This window comes from Mobula birostris, chromosome 11, assembly GCF_030028105.1.
Source record: "Mobula birostris isolate sMobBir1 chromosome 11, sMobBir1.hap1, whole genome shotgun sequence".
Taxonomy (NCBI): domain Eukaryota; kingdom Metazoa; phylum Chordata; class Chondrichthyes; order Myliobatiformes; family Myliobatidae; genus Mobula; species Mobula birostris.
The window spans coordinates 78,062,778-78,079,887 of record NC_092380.1 but is presented as its reverse complement, the minus strand read 5'-3'; the positions used below and the strand labels follow the sequence as shown (position 1 = coordinate 78,079,887).

At 40.3% G+C, this 17,110-nt stretch overlaps 1 long non-coding RNA gene across 1 annotated transcript in view; it reads right to left on the bottom strand.

The window, feature by feature from the left end:
* Positions 1–17,110, bottom strand: part of LOC140205220 (uncharacterized) — a 109,304-nt gene that overhangs the window by 16,345 nt on the left and 75,849 nt on the right. Inside the window, exon 4 of the long non-coding RNA XR_011887788.1 lies at positions 14,587–14,730. This is a non-coding gene — a long non-coding RNA (uncharacterized lncRNA). The remainder of the gene's footprint in view (positions 1–14,586; positions 14,731–17,110) is intronic.

The following is a 17,110-nucleotide window of genomic DNA, read 5'->3' as shown; positions in this document are numbered from 1 at the left end:
AATTCCTCCTCTCCATTCTAAAAGGATGCCCCCCTGGTCCTAGACTCTCCCACCACAGGAAACATCCTCTCCCCGTCCACACTAACAAGGCCTTTCAATATTCGATAGGTTTCAATGAGATCACACCTCATTCTTCTGAAGAAGCTTCTAGTTATTGAAAACAATGAATGCAACAGTTTCAAAAGAGAACAATGGGTGGGGGGCGGGGAGAGAGAGAGACAGAGACAGAGACAGAGAGATATAAAAATAAAAGTGGTAAGCATGATGTTAGCAACACACATCAAAGTTGCTGGTGAATGCAGCAGGCCAGGCAGCATCTCTAGGAAGAGGTGCAGTCGACATTTCAGGCCGAGACCCTTCGTCAGGACTAACTGAAGGAAGAGTGAGTAAGATATTTGAAAGTTGGAGGGGGAGGGGGAGATCCAAAATGATAGGAGAAGACAGGAGGGGGAGGGATAGAGCCAAGAGCTGGACAGGTGATTGGCAAAAGGGATATGAGAGGATCATGGGACAGGAGGTCCGGGAAGGCAGATGGGGGGGGGGGGACCCAGAGGATGGGCAGGAGGTATATTCAGAGGGACAGAGGGAGAAAAAGGAGAGTGAGAGAAAGAATGTGTGCATAAAAATAAGTAACAGATGGGGTACGAGGGGGAGGTGGGGCATTAGCGGAAGTTAGAGAAGTCGATGTTCATGCCATCAGGTTGGAGGCTACCCAGACGGAATATAAGGTGTTGTTCCTCCAACCTGAGTGTGGCTTCATCTTTACAGTAGAGGAGGCTGTGGATAGACATGTCAGAATGGGAATGGGATGTGGAATTAAAATGTGTGGCCACTGGGAGATCCTGCTTTCTCTGACGGACAGAGCGTAGATGTTCAGCAAAGTGGTCTCCCAGTCTGCGTCGGGTCTCGCCAATATATAAAAGGCCACATCGGGAGCACCGGATGCAGTATATCACCCCAGTCGACTCACAGGTGAAGTGTTGCCTCACCTGGAAGGACTGTTTGGGGCCCTGAATGGTGGTAAGGGAGGAAGTGTAAGGGCATGTGTAGCACTTGTTCTGCTTACACGGATAAGTGCCAGGAGGGAGATCAGTGGGGAGGGATGGGGGGGACGAATGGACAAGGGAGTTGCGTAGGGAGCGATCCCTGCGGAATGCAGGGGGGGGGGAGGGAAAGATGTGCTTAGTGGTGGGATCCCGTTGGAGGTGGCGGAAGTTGCAGAGAATAATATGTTGGACCCGGAGGCTGGTGGGGTGGTAGGTGAGGACCAGGGGAACCCTATTTCTAGTGGGGTGGCGGGAGGATGGAGTGAGAGCAGATGTACGTGAAATGGGGGAGATGCGTTTAAGAGCAGAGTTGATAGTGGAGGAAGGGAAGGCCCTTTCTTTAAAAAAGGAAGACATCTCCCTTGTCCTAGAATGAAAAGCCTCATCCTGAGAGCAGATGCGGCGGAGACAGAGGAATTGCGAGAAGGGGATGGCGTTTTTGCAAGAGACAGGGTGAGAAGAGGAATAGTCCAGATAGCTGTGAGAGTCAGTAGGCTTATAGTAGACATCAGTGGATAAGCTGTCTCCAAAGACAGAGACAGAAAGATCTAGAAAGGGGAGGGAGGTGTCGGAAATGGACCAGGTAAACTTGAGGGCAGGGTGAAAGTTGGAGGCAAAGTTAATAAAGTCAACGAGTTCTGCATGCGTGCAGGAAGCAGCGCCAATGCAGTCATCAATGTAGCGAAGGAAAAGTGGGAGACAGATACCAGAAAAGGCACGGAACATAGATTGTTCCACAAACCCAACAAAAAGGCAGGCATTGCTGGGACCCATACGGGTGCCCATAACTACACCTTTAGTTTGGAGGAAGTGGGAGGAGCCAAAGGAGAAATTATTAAGAGTAAGGACTAATTCCACTAGACGAAGCAGAGTGGTGGTAGAGCGGAACTGATTAGGTCTGGAATCCAAAAAGAAGCGTAGAGCTTTGAGACCATCCTGATGGGGGATGGAAGTATATAAGGCTTGGACATCCATGGTGAAAATAAAGCGGTGGGGGCCAGGGAGCTTAAAATCATCAAAAAGTTTAAGAGCGTGAGAAGTGTCACGAACATAGGTCAGAAGGGATTGAACAAGGGGTGATAAAACCGTGTCGAGGTATGCAGAAACGAGTTCAGTGGGGCAGGAGCAAGCTGAGACAATAGGTCGGCCAGGACAGGCAGGTTTGTGGATCTTGGGTAGGAGGTAGAAATGGGACGTGCGGGGTGTGGGAACTATAAGATTGGTAGCAGTGGATGGGAGAGCCTCTGAGCGGATAAAGTCAGTGATAGTGTGGGAGACAATGGCCTGGTGCTCCTTAGTGGGGTCACGATCGAGGGGTAAATAAGAGGAGGTATCCGCGAGTTGTCGCTGTGCCTCGGCAAGGTAGAGGTCAGTACGCCAGACTACAACAGCACCCCCCCTTATTGGCGGGTTTAATAATGTTAGGATTAGTGCGGAGGGAGTGGAGAGCAGAGAGTTCTGAAGGAGTGAGGTTGGAATGGGGACAAGGTGCGGTGAAGTCGAGACAGTTGATGTCCCGTCGGCAATTAGCGATAAAGAGATCCAGAGCAGGCAGAAGGCCAGAGCGGGGTGTCCATGAAGAAGAGGAGGGTTGAAGATGGGAGAAGGGGTCATCGGTGGGGGTGGAAGAGTCCTTAATGTTAAACATGTTGATACTCAGTATTCATCAATATATTTTTATAGAAATTACTACTCTGTGACAGAGTAGTCATGGCTCTATCATGCATGGAGATTCCATGGTAGTAGGAAAAGGAAGAGGTGGTCTGGGTCTCATGGTGCAGAGCAACATAGATAAACCAAGGCAAAGTCTGATTGTAGCAGGCACATGAATCACTTCCCTGAATGGGATGAATCAGCCCGTTCGACCAAATGTCCTCTGAGCTGTCAACCTTCCATTTAGGAGTCAACCATGCTGGTGGGTGTGGAGTTGCATGTAGATCAGACATGGTGGCGATGGTCGTTTTCCTCTCAGGAGGTTTTATGATAGGCTGGTGTTTTGTGCCCATCATTATTACTCACTAGATTTGTGTTAAAATTCCTGATCATTAACCAAATTTGAATTTCATGACTGAACACTGGTCTCTGCCTCTTAGTATAGTAATTTAGTTGCTATGTGCCATCACACCCAGATAGGAAACTGCACCCCCTCTGATGTCAGCAGACAGCAGTAACCTTTCCAAAACACTGAGGGCTAAAGATGAAGGGATTGGGTATAGAAGGGGCTGAAGATCCACACTAGGCTACCGGCCTGAGATAGTGCCACTGCTGGGATCAGAAGATCAGGCTGAAAAAGGAAATATTTGAGTGACGTCCGAAGGGCACTGGAGCGGATTGGCATTTAGTGTAGGGAGCCACATGTGTGTTGAAAGGCAAACATTTAACCTGACCTTCCATCTGAGTGTGATGTTAAGCAACAGATAAATTATTGGAGTAACAGTGAAGAGGTCCTAATTCAGCTGTGACATCGGAATTCAGTCAATGATTGGACATTTAAAACAAATGCTTTACAATGCTAATGTTGGCCACAAACCCACCAAATAGTAATTTTAAAAAAACCTCGGAGGGGAAAATAGCCGTCCTCACATAGCTTGACCTACATGTGACCCCAGGCTCAAAGTCTTGTAGCGTATGACTCAGCTCAAGGGCACTTGATGGGCAGTAAATGCTGCCATTGCCCATGATGCCCATATGCATTTTTTAAAAATTTGTAACAAGTATGACAACTGGTTTTGTCATTGCCTGTGTAATGATTCAAATGTGTGGAATTTTATTAAACCAGCTCTTACTCAATAGAATTATTTTTTTTTTTTTTAATATATAAAGTGTATAGGTGGAAAATGATGCCAGGCTTGGCTTTGCTGCGAAATGCTGTAGCAATTCCTTTTGTGATAGCTTGCACAATTAATCAAATAATTTGTCAAATTATTGCATTGCAAACAGAAGATTTCTATATCCAGTCAGTGGTCAAATTTAATCTGATCTGTTCCAATTGGTTTGTACATCTCCTTTCAGAACTGCCAGTGAGACACAGAAAAAAGTATTTCATCAGGAGGCAGCTGTTTACCTGTCCAGGCCAAGTCTGTTCCACAATTTAATGAGACCATGACTTACCTAGTACAAAGGTAATGACTGCTTAGTAGAGAGCCTAGGATGCTGAGCTTCCTGTTGCCTGCCACTTTAATACTTTATCTTGACCTAACTATAGTCACCAGCACTGTTGTAACAATCACCAACAGAAGTTTGAGGAACAACTCTTCATCCACCTGGGCATTGTACAGCCTGCAGGACTCAATATTGAATTTCACAACTTCAGGTAACTCACTATGTTGCTTTGTATCAGAACAGGCCAGTCCATCCGGGGTATTGCCTCAGCACTGCTCTGCCTGACCTGCTGTTCACAGCCTACACCTCTGCATTTTGCAACCTTCATATTCCTTTCTGTACACACCAATTGCACTTAATGACCCAGTTATAGCTTCTCCCTACATCAATGCTGGACTCACTTTACAGACATTCCCTTTCAAAATTCAAAGTAAATTTATCAAAGTACATGTGTTACCATGTACTACCTTGAGATACATATTTTGTTGGGATTTACAGGAAAAATAAAGAAATACAATAGAACATATGAAAAACTCTGTAAAGATTGACAAACAACCATTGTGGAAAAAGACATACTGCGCAAAACAAAGATACCATGGAGATGAGTTGTAAAGATACCGAGGAGATGAGTTGTAAAGATACCGTGGAGATGAGTTGTAAAGATACCGTGGAGATGAGTTGTAAAGATACCGAGGAGATGAGTTGTAGAGATACCTTGAGAGTGAGTCTGTAGATTGTGGAATCAATCCAGTTGTGGTGAGTGAAGTTATCCATGTCATCTCAGGAGTGTGATGGTTGTAGGGTAGTAACTGTTCCAGATCCGGGTGGTTCAGGTCCCAAGGGTTACAACCCATCGGTACCTCCTGCGCAATGTAAATGTACTCAGTGGTGCGGAGGGGTTTGTCTGTGATGGACTGGGGTATATCTACCATTTTCCGTAGTTTTTTTTTTCCATTCCTGGGCATTTATGTTCCACATCAGGCCATGATGCAGTGGAGCTGGGATACTCTCCACTGTGCAAATACACAAGTTTGTCAAAGCTTTTGGTGACAAACTAAATCAACACAAACTTCTAAGAAGCTAGAGGTGCTGTTGTGCCTTCTTTGTGATGCTATTTACATGCTGTTCCTAGGACAGATCCTCTGATATAATAACACTAAGGGATTTAAAGGTACTGACCCTTTCCACCTCTGATCCCCTAATAAGAATTGGCCCATGTACCTTCAGCTTCTTCCTCCTGGAGTCAATAATCAGTTCTTTGACTTTGCTGATGTTGAGTGAGAGGTTGTTCTGGCAGCATTCAACCAGATTTTCAAATTCCCTCCTTTATGTCAATTTGTCACCATCTTTGATTCAGTTAATAACAGTGGTGTCATCAGCAAACTTAAATACAGCATTGGAGCTTAGACATAGGTATAAAGTGAGTAAAGCAGGGAGCCAAGCACACAGCTTGTTGTGCACCTATACTGACGGCGAATGTGGAGTAGATGTTGTTGCCAATCCAAACTGACTGTGGTGTACAAGGAAATCAAGCCCCAGGTCTTGGAGCTTGTCCAAATTAGGAGGACGGGATAGGACTTTGTCCTATCCATCCCTCCTTCACACTCTTTGGCAACTTCAAACCAACTTGTCTTCAAGTTAACTTTCTCCTTCCACTGATGTGGCCTGACTGGCTGAGTATCTCTAACATTTTCCTTTTTTTTTTTTAAAATTATCTACGACTTAAGTCATGTGTCCACCTTCTCTCACCCCCCCCATACTTTTTAAAACCTGATTAATAAATATCAATCTCAATTGATACAACATCAGTATAGCCTTTTGCAGAGCATTCAGAAGTATTTCCTACAGAAACCCCAAAAACTGGTTCAGATAAGTCCATGTACCTAGATTCCTCAACCACCATAGTTAGTTTCACTCTTTCATATTGCTCCTCATTGATATTGCGAAAACATCAAATCACCCACAACCTTTTGAACTTCAAAAACTATAATCCCTTTTTTGCATTAACTCATAATTTAATCTTTGGAATCCAGGTAACCTGCTATAAGGAGAGAAACTGTGGGAAATGTTCAAAAGGTCAGGCAGTATGTCTGAAAAGAGAAGAAAAACTTAACTCTGTTTTTAGCTCTGTTTCTAAGTGCTCTTTGATTAGCATTCTGATATTATCACATTGCATTCCTTTCTTAAGATGTGGCCCTATAATTGCACACAGGAGTCCCACATGTGGGCTGAGAGGACATGGTATGAATGTAAAAACTTAACACCACCCTTAGACTCAAGTCTTTTAAAGGCAAATTTTGCTGATCATTTCTTGTAATATTTTAATTTATAAACATGAACAATGCAGTTACCTTTATGCTGTTAAGAAAGGACCTTCAACCTTTAAGTTACTTTGCCAATGTTTATCTACTTGCTTAATTTAACCATGTAATTAAGGCATTCGACTAGCGATCTGAAGGTTGTGAGTTCGAGCCCCAGCCGAGGCAGTGTGTTGTATCCTTGAGCAAGGCACTTAATCACACATTGCTCTGCAATGACACTGGTGCCAAGCTGTATGGGTCCTAATGCCCTTCCCTTGGACAACATCGGTGGCGTGGAGAGGGGAGACTTGCAGCATGGGCAACTGCTGGTCTTCCATACAACCTTGCCCAGGCCTGCGCCCTGGAGAGTGAAGACTTTCCAGGTGCAGATCCATGGTCTCACAAGACTAACGGATGCCTTTACTTTGCTTAATTTAATTTTAAAGCTTTCTAATAAACAGTTTTCACTGCTAGCTGCATTTGTGTCATCTTGTCAGATATATAGCTTTCTAAGTCATCAACTCTAAGTTGTTTATAAATATCATAAGTAGTTGCAGCCCCAGCATAGATCTTTGAAATTTGCACAAAAATGTTGGCAGCTTTTCCCTTAAGTAGTATCAATTGTTAAACAGCTACTGTAGTTACATCCATTTGAGTAATAGAAATAGCAATGTCTCTGCTTGTTGAGAGTTTGTGAATGAATTGACTATGACTACACTTTCAACAAACAGTAGTCTCATCTGCACAGACAGATGGAATTATGTCTCTGAATGATAGACTTCCAATCAACAAAGAAAATGCTAATTCATACACAATTTTTAAATTGATTAAACATCACACAACAGTTTCATGGATCATTGCAAGTAAAATCCAATACCAAGTCACCTAATGAAATACCAGAGGTGATAATTAAAAACTTTGTCAAAAAAGTAGATTTTAAGGACCACATTGACTTAACAAAGGCATAGAGAAATAATTCAATGGTGAAGCAACATGACAGCTAAAGACCAGAACTGGAGGAGGATTGTAAAACTGAAGTGTTTAGAGAAATTTCTACTGAATAAGAACAAAAAGAAAGTTTACCATGATCTTTTATTTGCACATTACATTGAAAAAGCTATTGTTTCCATGATGTAACAGGTCAGAAATCTGACACAAGATGGATGCAAGGAGAAATAACACAAACAAAAAGGCAATAAAAGTAAAAAAAATGTCCAGGTTCAGCAGAATCTGTAGATAAAAAAGTTTGTATTTCAGAATCTCAAAAAAGTCATTATCAGAAAAATTGATTTGAAAGTCCAAGGTACTGATTCTCAACTACACAGCTAGGTAGCTTGTTCCATGTGTTCACAAGGAAATGCTTCCTGATGTTAGTCTGAAATCTCCCATTAACCAGTCTCCATCTATGGCCCTGTGTCCTCGTTGATGGATTAATTTTGAAGTAGCAACTGGCATCCACCTTACTTATACCCTTAATGATTTTTAACACTTCTATCATGTCTCCTCTCACTCTGCGTCTACTTAGGCTAAAAAGATTTAATTATTTCAATCTTTCTTCACAGCTTATACCCTGCAGACCTGGATTGAGCCTCGTAGCCCTTCTCTGAACTCTATCCAGTATCTTCACATCCCTCACAAAATATGGCGACCAAAATTGTGCACAGTGCTCAAGATGTGGCCTCACAAGCACATTATACAACTTAAGGAGAACATCTCTAGTCTTGAACTCCACTGAGTGCATTATACAGCCCAACATTTTATTAGCCTTCCTAACCACTTTGTATTATCTAGATGTTGATAGCGTTGAGTCAACCTGGATGCCCAAATCCTTCTCATACACTGCACTAACTCAAGACCCTCCCCCCCCCCATTGTATATTCACATCGAATATTTTTACTTCCTGTATGTACTTACATTAAATTTCATCCACCATTTATCTGCCCACACTACATCAGGATTTTGTTTAGATCTATACTGATTATGCTGCCTGAATGTTATCAGTCCACCCCCCCCCAATTTAGTGCCATCTGTAGACTTTACTAGTTTTTGTTATGTACTGATTCAAGTCATCATTGTAAATTAAATATCAGCAGCCCCAAAACTGATCCCTGCGGAACCCATTTTTAACATCATCTAGGTTTGAAAATGATCTTTTCTCCATAATTCATAGTTTTCTGTTTTTGAGCTAATTCTGCACCCATTCACACAGCTTACCTTGAATCCCTACCTCCTGTAATTTGATTATTAACCTCGTGCGGTACCCTGTCAAAAGCTTTCTGACAGTCCAAGTAAATATCAACTGCTCTATTGTTATAAATTTTAGTTGCCCCTTCATAAAGCTCCAGCGTATTAGTAAAACATTATTTCCCTTTTCTGAACCCATGCTGGCTTTCTGCTAATATGTCTATTCTTATCATCTGCTTTCCCATTTCATTCTTTATTAATGTTTCCATCATCTTGCCTACAATACACTTTAAGCTTACTGGTCTATCGTTACCAGGGTCAGTGCAGTCACCCTTCTTGTATACAGTACCAGGACAATGTTCACCCATTTCCGTCCTTGTGGATTTCACCAGTCTTCACTGACTTATGAAAAATACACAAAAAGGGTTTGAATATATAATCACGACCTCTAAGTACCCTTGGATACATGTTGTCTGACCCTCAGGATTTATTAACTTTCAGCTGAAGCAGGACCTACTTTCTAAGATTTCCAAGTCAATTAAAACAACCTTATTTTTCTCTACACAAACTGGCATATTGCTAACATCTTCGCAGGTGTATACTTTAGCAAAACATTAGTTGAGACCATCTGCTATGTCCTTCTCCACATGACTTATCACCCACTGTTATTCCTAATAAACATGTTGACTTTTCTTTTACTAGTAAAATATTGAAGAAAATCTGTGTCAGTCTTAGCATCCTTCTCAACCATCTTCTGGCAGTCAGAATTTCCCTCTGGACTTTAGCTCTCATTTCCATATGCCCTACAGTTAACATCATTACTATTTTTCTGTATTCCTTATCTAGCTGACTTTTCTTCAGTAATTTTATGTACATCTTTATTCATCCATGTAGTTGATCTATTTTATTGCTTCTCCCGACCTTGGGTATGAACATTTCCTGCACTGCGTGTATTACCTCTTTAGATCGACCCCATTGTTCCTCAGCTGACTATGACAAGCAGTTCCTTCCAGTTTACCTACTGAACTCTTTGCTGCATCTGCACAGGCTTTGGCTTTCTGAAATTCAATGTAATGGCTTTGTTTCTTACTGATAGACTCTCCTAAAAAAAAACTTTGAGACTAACAATGTTCTGATCACTTGTTCCTAAAGGCTCAAGAAGTTTCATACTCAGAATTCTCTCCTAATTGTTATAGAATATCAAATCTAGACAGACCTTCCATGGTATATTCATTCAGATCCTCTGAAGGAGCCCTTGAACACGTTTCAGTCCACTGATTCAAAGCAATCCGGTAGCCACTTTATTGTCTTACTTCTGGAGCCTGCTCTTTAGCCTCTGAAGGTAGGAGGAGAACAGCCAAGTGATCAGCTTTCCCAAAATGCGGTCTAGGCATGGAACGGTAAGTATTCTTAATCGTAGTATAGCAATGGTCAAGTGTGTTGGAACCCCTGGTGGTGCAGGTGATATGTTGATGATAATTGGGCAGAGGTTTATTCAAAAAAGCCTTTTTGAAAGGCATCGGGGTAGACTGCTTGTTTGGTGACGGCGGCACTCAGTACCTCAACCTCCGGCAGTATGTAAACTGCAGTTGGAATCATTGCGGAAAACTCTCCTGTTAAGTAGAATAGTCACAAATCAAAAGGTACAAATCCAACAATGTATGGCTGACCGTATACATTCAGGATCCAAAATCCGGGCTCAGGTTGAAGCCAAGTGGGGCAGACAGTGAGAAAAGACAGAAGGACAGAAACTCGTCTGCACGCGCTTCAACAGCACAGGGGATTGCAACAGAAAAGAAAATTAAATTGGAATCAGAACTAGGTTTATCACTGACATGTGTTTTGTGGCAGCAGTACAGAGCGATACATAAAAATTACTACAAGTTACAACAAGAAAAATAAAAAATAAGTGATGCAAAAAGAGCGGAAGGTGAGGTAGCATTCATCGTCCGCTCAGAAATTTGATGGCCGAGGGAAAGAAGCTGTCCTAAAACATTGAGCATGGGTCTTCAGACTCCTGTATCTCCTACCCCGATGGGCACAATAAAAAGAAAGCATGTCCCAGATAGTGAGGGTCCTTAATGATGGATGGCTTTGAAGAGTCAAATATGAAATCAAATTAATGTCCATTATTAATTAATCATGGACAAGCTTTCAAGCTTTCTCTGTGCTCAACTAATGAAATCATAGTGAAGAACACATGTTCAAATGGAATTCATAGTGAAGAGGGAAGAGTATGGAATGATTGACAAGGGATGGTCTTGGATAGAATAGTAAGAGGCGTAATACATGAAGGAAAGATATTCTAATACAAAGATAAAATGTAGGGAAGTTTTGGGACTAAAGGAACTGAAAATGATAACATGAAATTCAATACTTGCAATTGCTGTCTAAAAAACAAACAGATTCTGATCCAAAATTGTTGGGTTCAATTTAGAGTCCGGAAACCTATAAAATGCCTAATTGAAAAGTAATGTTCCTTGGGCTTCCACTGAAGTTCATTGCACCAGCGTGGGAGTTTAAGGACAGAAATTCACAGCAAAAGAGAGGCAAAGAATAAATAGAATATGGTCATATAAATCTTTGGAATTTTTGTAATGAGAAATATAATTCAATCACACGCTGAAATAAAGCTACTTTCAAAGGTAGCTTTCCTTCAATGTTAATGTTTAAGATTTAGGAAGGTTAAAAATATTAAAAGGGTAAATAAATGACCTGATAAACAGGTACAGACATGAACTTAAAGAGTTATCGACCTGAAATTTTAAAAATCAGCTTCCCTGTCCACAGATTCTGCAGAATCTGATGATATTTCTTGCATTTTGTTCTTATTTCAGATTTTCAGCATCTGTGTTTTTAAATCTCACTTTTTGAACATTGGAACCCTGTTTTACTAAACGGTTCAAAGGAAAATTATTTTCTTTTGAGAAAGAATGAGGGGAATAGGAGGTGGAAGTTGAAGGAAAATGAGGGGAAGTAGGGGAGAAGAACAACTGCAATATGACTTAGAACTTTAGCATCTCTTGAAGCTATAGAATACGATTAACTATTGAGACTTTACATTGATACAAAATTGAAATTTTCAGTGAATTCTAAGGTTATTCCTTGAAAATGACTAAATATTAAAATTAACTCTGCATTGTCAAACTGCTTCCATTCAGTGTAGTTTGCTTCCTTCCCTTTAGCCACTAAGTGGATAGAATTACACGTTTTAAGCAGAATATCTGCTCTGTCCTCCACTATTCCAATGACACCCCATTTTAGCCTGGGGAACAGAGACTCTTCTTTCTTACAACATTTCAGATAGCCCATCTCATTTGTCTCCATATGAGAACTGATCAGTTCTGCAGCGGGATTATCCACTTATAATGAACTCTGATTTTACCTCCACAGACACTTGTATCTTTAATTCCTTTCATTGTTTCTATACCTGCACACTAGAAGATAATTCTGCCCACTGATGCATCCCTTAAGAAGAGGGTGAATCTCGAGATCAAATGTTACCAGCATTGTTCATATGATGGACATCTCAATGAAAAAAAAGCACTCCCTGTCACTTCCCCAAGTGTCATCAATAGATTGAAAGTGATTTTTCTGTAAACTATTTTGTGCCATGACTGGTACAGAGTTATTTATACAGCAAGAAATACTGTATGTTCTCTCAGGTCTAATTAAAAAGCCTACACAAGCTTTTGTTAAAAATATATCATCATTAAGTAATGCTACAGGCCGTTCAGTCCCAATCAGTCTGTGTGGTACTTGTACCTACCAGTGTGACTCTCTCTTCTCTCTCCCCCTCAGATTTATCTGGCCTCCTCTTAAGTACAGCTGCACATTCACTCCACAGCTTCACAACTTCGGGTGAATAGGTGTCTGCTGAATGACTATTAGAAGCTTATGAAAAACATTTTGTACTGATATCCTCCAGTGATGGTCTTCCCCAGAAGAAACATTCACCCTGTATCGAGTCTATCAAAGCAGTTCACTCCTCAACACCTTTGGCCAATGTGATCACCTTTTCTTACTTTATACATCTTCACATTTCTGGTACCACTCTTGTAAATCTTATCTGCCCCCTCTCAGTGCTCTTAAAGAGGATTCATATGGCAACTCATGTTATATACCATATTTCTTTATGATATAGAAGGCGAGCAATGAGCCTATCGAGTCATGGGCTCATGGAAGAATCCCATTACTCTACTAAATTTTACTTGAAACCTTTTCTTCTTGCTTTCTACCAATTCACCCCAGCACCAGGGCAATTAACCTCAGAACTCTCACATCTCTGGAATGTGAGAAACCAAAGTACCCAGAGGAAACCTACATGGCAACAGGAATTTGTGTGCAAATTGCACGCAGATGACATTGGGATTTAAGATTAAACCTGGATTCTTATGCTGTGATATCCACAAGCTGTGCCAAGTGCTGCCCTGTGTAGTACTCTAGCTGAGATTCAATACATGTTCAAGGACAACTTTCTTACTTTTCAATTTTATTCCTTTGGAAATGGTGTGTAATCCTTTGCTTGGTTTTTTATTTTCAAAAATACTATTGTTAATTTGTGGTACAATGTTTAAGTTGTGTATTTGCTGTCAGCCCTGTTAGCTGCTGTTGTACAAAGATCACAGCTTCCAAGTAAAATAATTCTATCAAAAGTACTACCACACAATGATGTTTCAGAAGTTTATTGGCCTATTATTTGCTCAGAGTGTGGATTTATTACCAAATATAGAAATTCATGGGGTAATAAATTGAAGTGTCACAGGTTAATCTGTTTCAGTACAATATTTAATACTAATGCATTTTAGTTTGTTATGTGAGATTCATCTGTAGGTTTTATTCTTACCTTCATAAGTTATAGTGTGTAATATGTACTACTGTGCTTTACACAGTGGTTTGAAGAAACATTGTCTCGTTTCTATATACATTATATGGTTACATGGATGTATATAGTTAAATGGCAATAGACTTGACATGCTAGAAATTTTTTAAATAATCTAAGTTTAAAACTAACAAAATTAATGACACACAAATAAGACAATAATTTGGATCATTCAGTGTAAATTTCTTCAACACTCATTAGGAACTGCACCCAGCATTTTTAAAAGCTTAGAAATACTCAGCAGGTCAGCCAGCATCTGTGAAAGAGGTAACAACATTCATATTTCAATTAAAAGCCCTTCATCTAAACTGAAAATGAGGGAAGTTTGTAATAAGTTGCAGGGATGAGATTGTCATGAGGGATGAATAAAAATATTTCCAGTAAGGTGAGCCTAACATTGATTCCACAGTTTACAGAGGTATCTGTCTGCCACATTAATGGGGAACAAAGAGTTCCCCTTACCCTCAAATCAACCTCTGCATTCACTGAACCAGCATTTGCAATTTCCCCCCTTCCATGAGACTCTCATTTCAGTATTTCAAAGAGACAATTCACTTTGTGACTTCCTAATGCAATAGTCCACCTCCACTGGTCCCTCCTCTTCTGACAACACTTGAGTATGCAACACCTGTTCTCTTACCTTATACCTTCTGTTCAGTCCTTTCAGGTTATACAGTGATCCCTTTGCATTTCATACAGTCTAGTTTCTTGCATTGTATTCAAGATGTGGCCACTTCTTCATTAGAGAAACCAAATGTAGATTCGATGACTGCTTTATGCAGCAACCTAGTTGTGTCCATGGGGGTGACCCTGATCATTCAATTGCCTGTCACTTTAATTCTTCATATTGCTCTGTCTTATCTGTCTGTGCATTGTTACAAGGTCTGTTTCAAGCTTGAGGGAACAATAGCGCTCTTCTGTCCGGATATTTTGCGATCTTCAAGACTCAATATTGGTTTCAACTATTTTAGACACAGGCCATATCCAGGTTACAAATGCCTGACTTATAGGTACCAATACACATGAATAAGCACTTGTGGTAAACCGTGTATATAGGTTGTAACTGGGTTACCTGTCTGGACATGCCTGGACATGCCCCTCTGCTGACTTGCTCCTGTGGCTCCTCCCACAGTCCCCTGAATAAAGGTGATTGTGTCACTGCTCCTCCCACAGTCCAGGACAGACATACATACAGCATGGAAGTGGATCCATTTTACTGTTAATAAAAGCATTTCAGTATTTACTCTACTTCCAGTCTTTTGGGGTAATTGATAGTGCATCAGCACTCATTATTAAATTCAAAATTCTGAAGTACGTACATGCATTCATTCCTATGAAAGTCAGAACTAGTTTCTCTCTCGCTCTACTTTTGCACATTGCTCTTTCTTATCAATTGCGTGTGTTTTTGATGCAATTTACTGCAGTACTGTGGAGATATGGTCACCATATCCAGTGATCTTAGCATGGTATATCTTCCCTGATTTGGATTGTTACCTTATCTCACTAATTGTATGTTCACAGCTGCTGTTGATTGCTCATTATGTTGTTATGCAATTAGCATTCATCATCAGGGCAGCCATTTTATATCGTTTGTACATTTCAGTCAGTTAGAAGCCATTTGGAAGTCAAGGAATCTGCATTTTGTTACAACACTGAGAAGTACTGTCTTTTCACACCAGCTCCTTGCGTACTGTAACGCGTTGGAGATTAATAAAACCGCCTTCAACTACAGCTACGCCAGGACTGGCTTGAGAAAACGGGGAAAACTTGATCAAAAGCAGGATATAGTTTGTTTTTTGACATACCACAAAACTGAATTAAGGATATCTGGAAAAAAAAACAGAACCTGCTTATTACCCAGATACAGACTTACCAAATTCTGCTTGTGAATTGGCCGGGTTTCTTTATCTGTAATATGAAATAGTTTATTTTCATTTCTCACTAAAAATGAGAGCGTTGGTGTGTTGCATTGGGCATATCTAGCATTCTACTTAGTGCTTTCCGATTTTAGCAATAGCTCTGACACGTTTTTGTTTCTTTTTCCCCCCTCTCTTCCTAAACTTCAATGATCCATCTCTGATACAGCTCCATAACCATCTCGGCAATCTTGGCATCACACTATCAGAGACATTTCCTTTATCCTGTCCATCTCTTTCCCATGCCCACTGCAAATTAAAACTAATTTCTTCCTCACTTTCAGTTCTGATAAAGGATGTTTGACTGAGATATTGTTTCTCCACAGACGCTGCCTAACTATGAGTGTTTCCAGCATTTTGCCTTAAATTCAGATTTCCAACATGCTCTTTTGAAATATTGATGTTTAATTGTTGAATATCAATAAATGCTATAAAGTGTAAACTTTCATTCAATACTAGCTTCCTGGGAAAGAATGTAATTCTATGCATTTTTATAATGACCTGGGCAAGAATAAGAATCAAGCCACACAAAGGATGAACAAATTTGGTAGCCACTGCACTCCCTTTGACCTTCCCCAAGCAACCTGCTCCTTATCCATCCACCCACCAACTTTCATCCATTATTAGCTTAACAGTACTGAGAATGTCCCTTTAGTGACCCAAGCATGTAAGCCACATTTTTTTGTTTTGCAATTGGATCACTAGATATTTTTGGAATTCGACACTTTTAATTTCCTGTATATTTGGCAGAGTCTGCTGCAGTCCTCAAGAGTGATACAAGCCTTTTTTCTCCTCTTCCCAATTTTTCTTTATGAAATTACTTAAATATAAGCAGCAATTTACTTCATTCTAGTGTGACCCACCCACTCAAGCATATTTTCTGGATAACATATTCCACACAAAGATGTTAAAAAATGCAAGAACAGATGAGGGCAGGAGTGGAAGCAATAAAATGAAAACAAATGGCAGTGTGGAGTCTTGAAGCATGCTGAATACAAAGTCACCCTGTCTTTTATTAATTATACAGTAACCTTTATCCCAAAAAGTTATTAATTCATGCCATTTAACCAGAATAAAAACAGGTCATTCCAAGATAATGAATTTGATAGGGACAATCAGAACACAATCGTTTAAAAGCATTAGCTTGTATGCTTCCACCTGAGACTCTTCACATTGTGTTCTCATTAATTCTGGCTTTGTAAAGAAAGGATAACAAATCTCATTATTATTTGAGTTTCTATTTCTTTTATAACAAGATTGATTTATATACTAATTGATCAAATTCAGACATGGTCAATTTTCCAAATAAGCAAATTTCAGGATAGAGATTTATTTGAAAGCTTCTGATTTCCAACAGAAAAATGAACGTTGCTCGTCCTTCAGAACTGAACTGTCATTAACAAGCTGTCAGTTTGAACGTGCTGGATATTTCTTCAGCTGCTTTGGACTCCAATGATGACAGCCTAATGTGCTGCCAAGTATTCCAGTCAGATGCACAATTAAGCTGTTGTTATTGTCATAGATAGCCAGATAAAATTCTTTCTATGTTGCTCTTTTTGAGGAACTGATTGATACCAATGCTGCTTTAATAGTAAATCCATTACAAAGTATGTAATTGTTACTGTATATACTGACTAAAGGTGTATTAGGTTTGATTAGGAGACTGGAAGCAAAACTTGA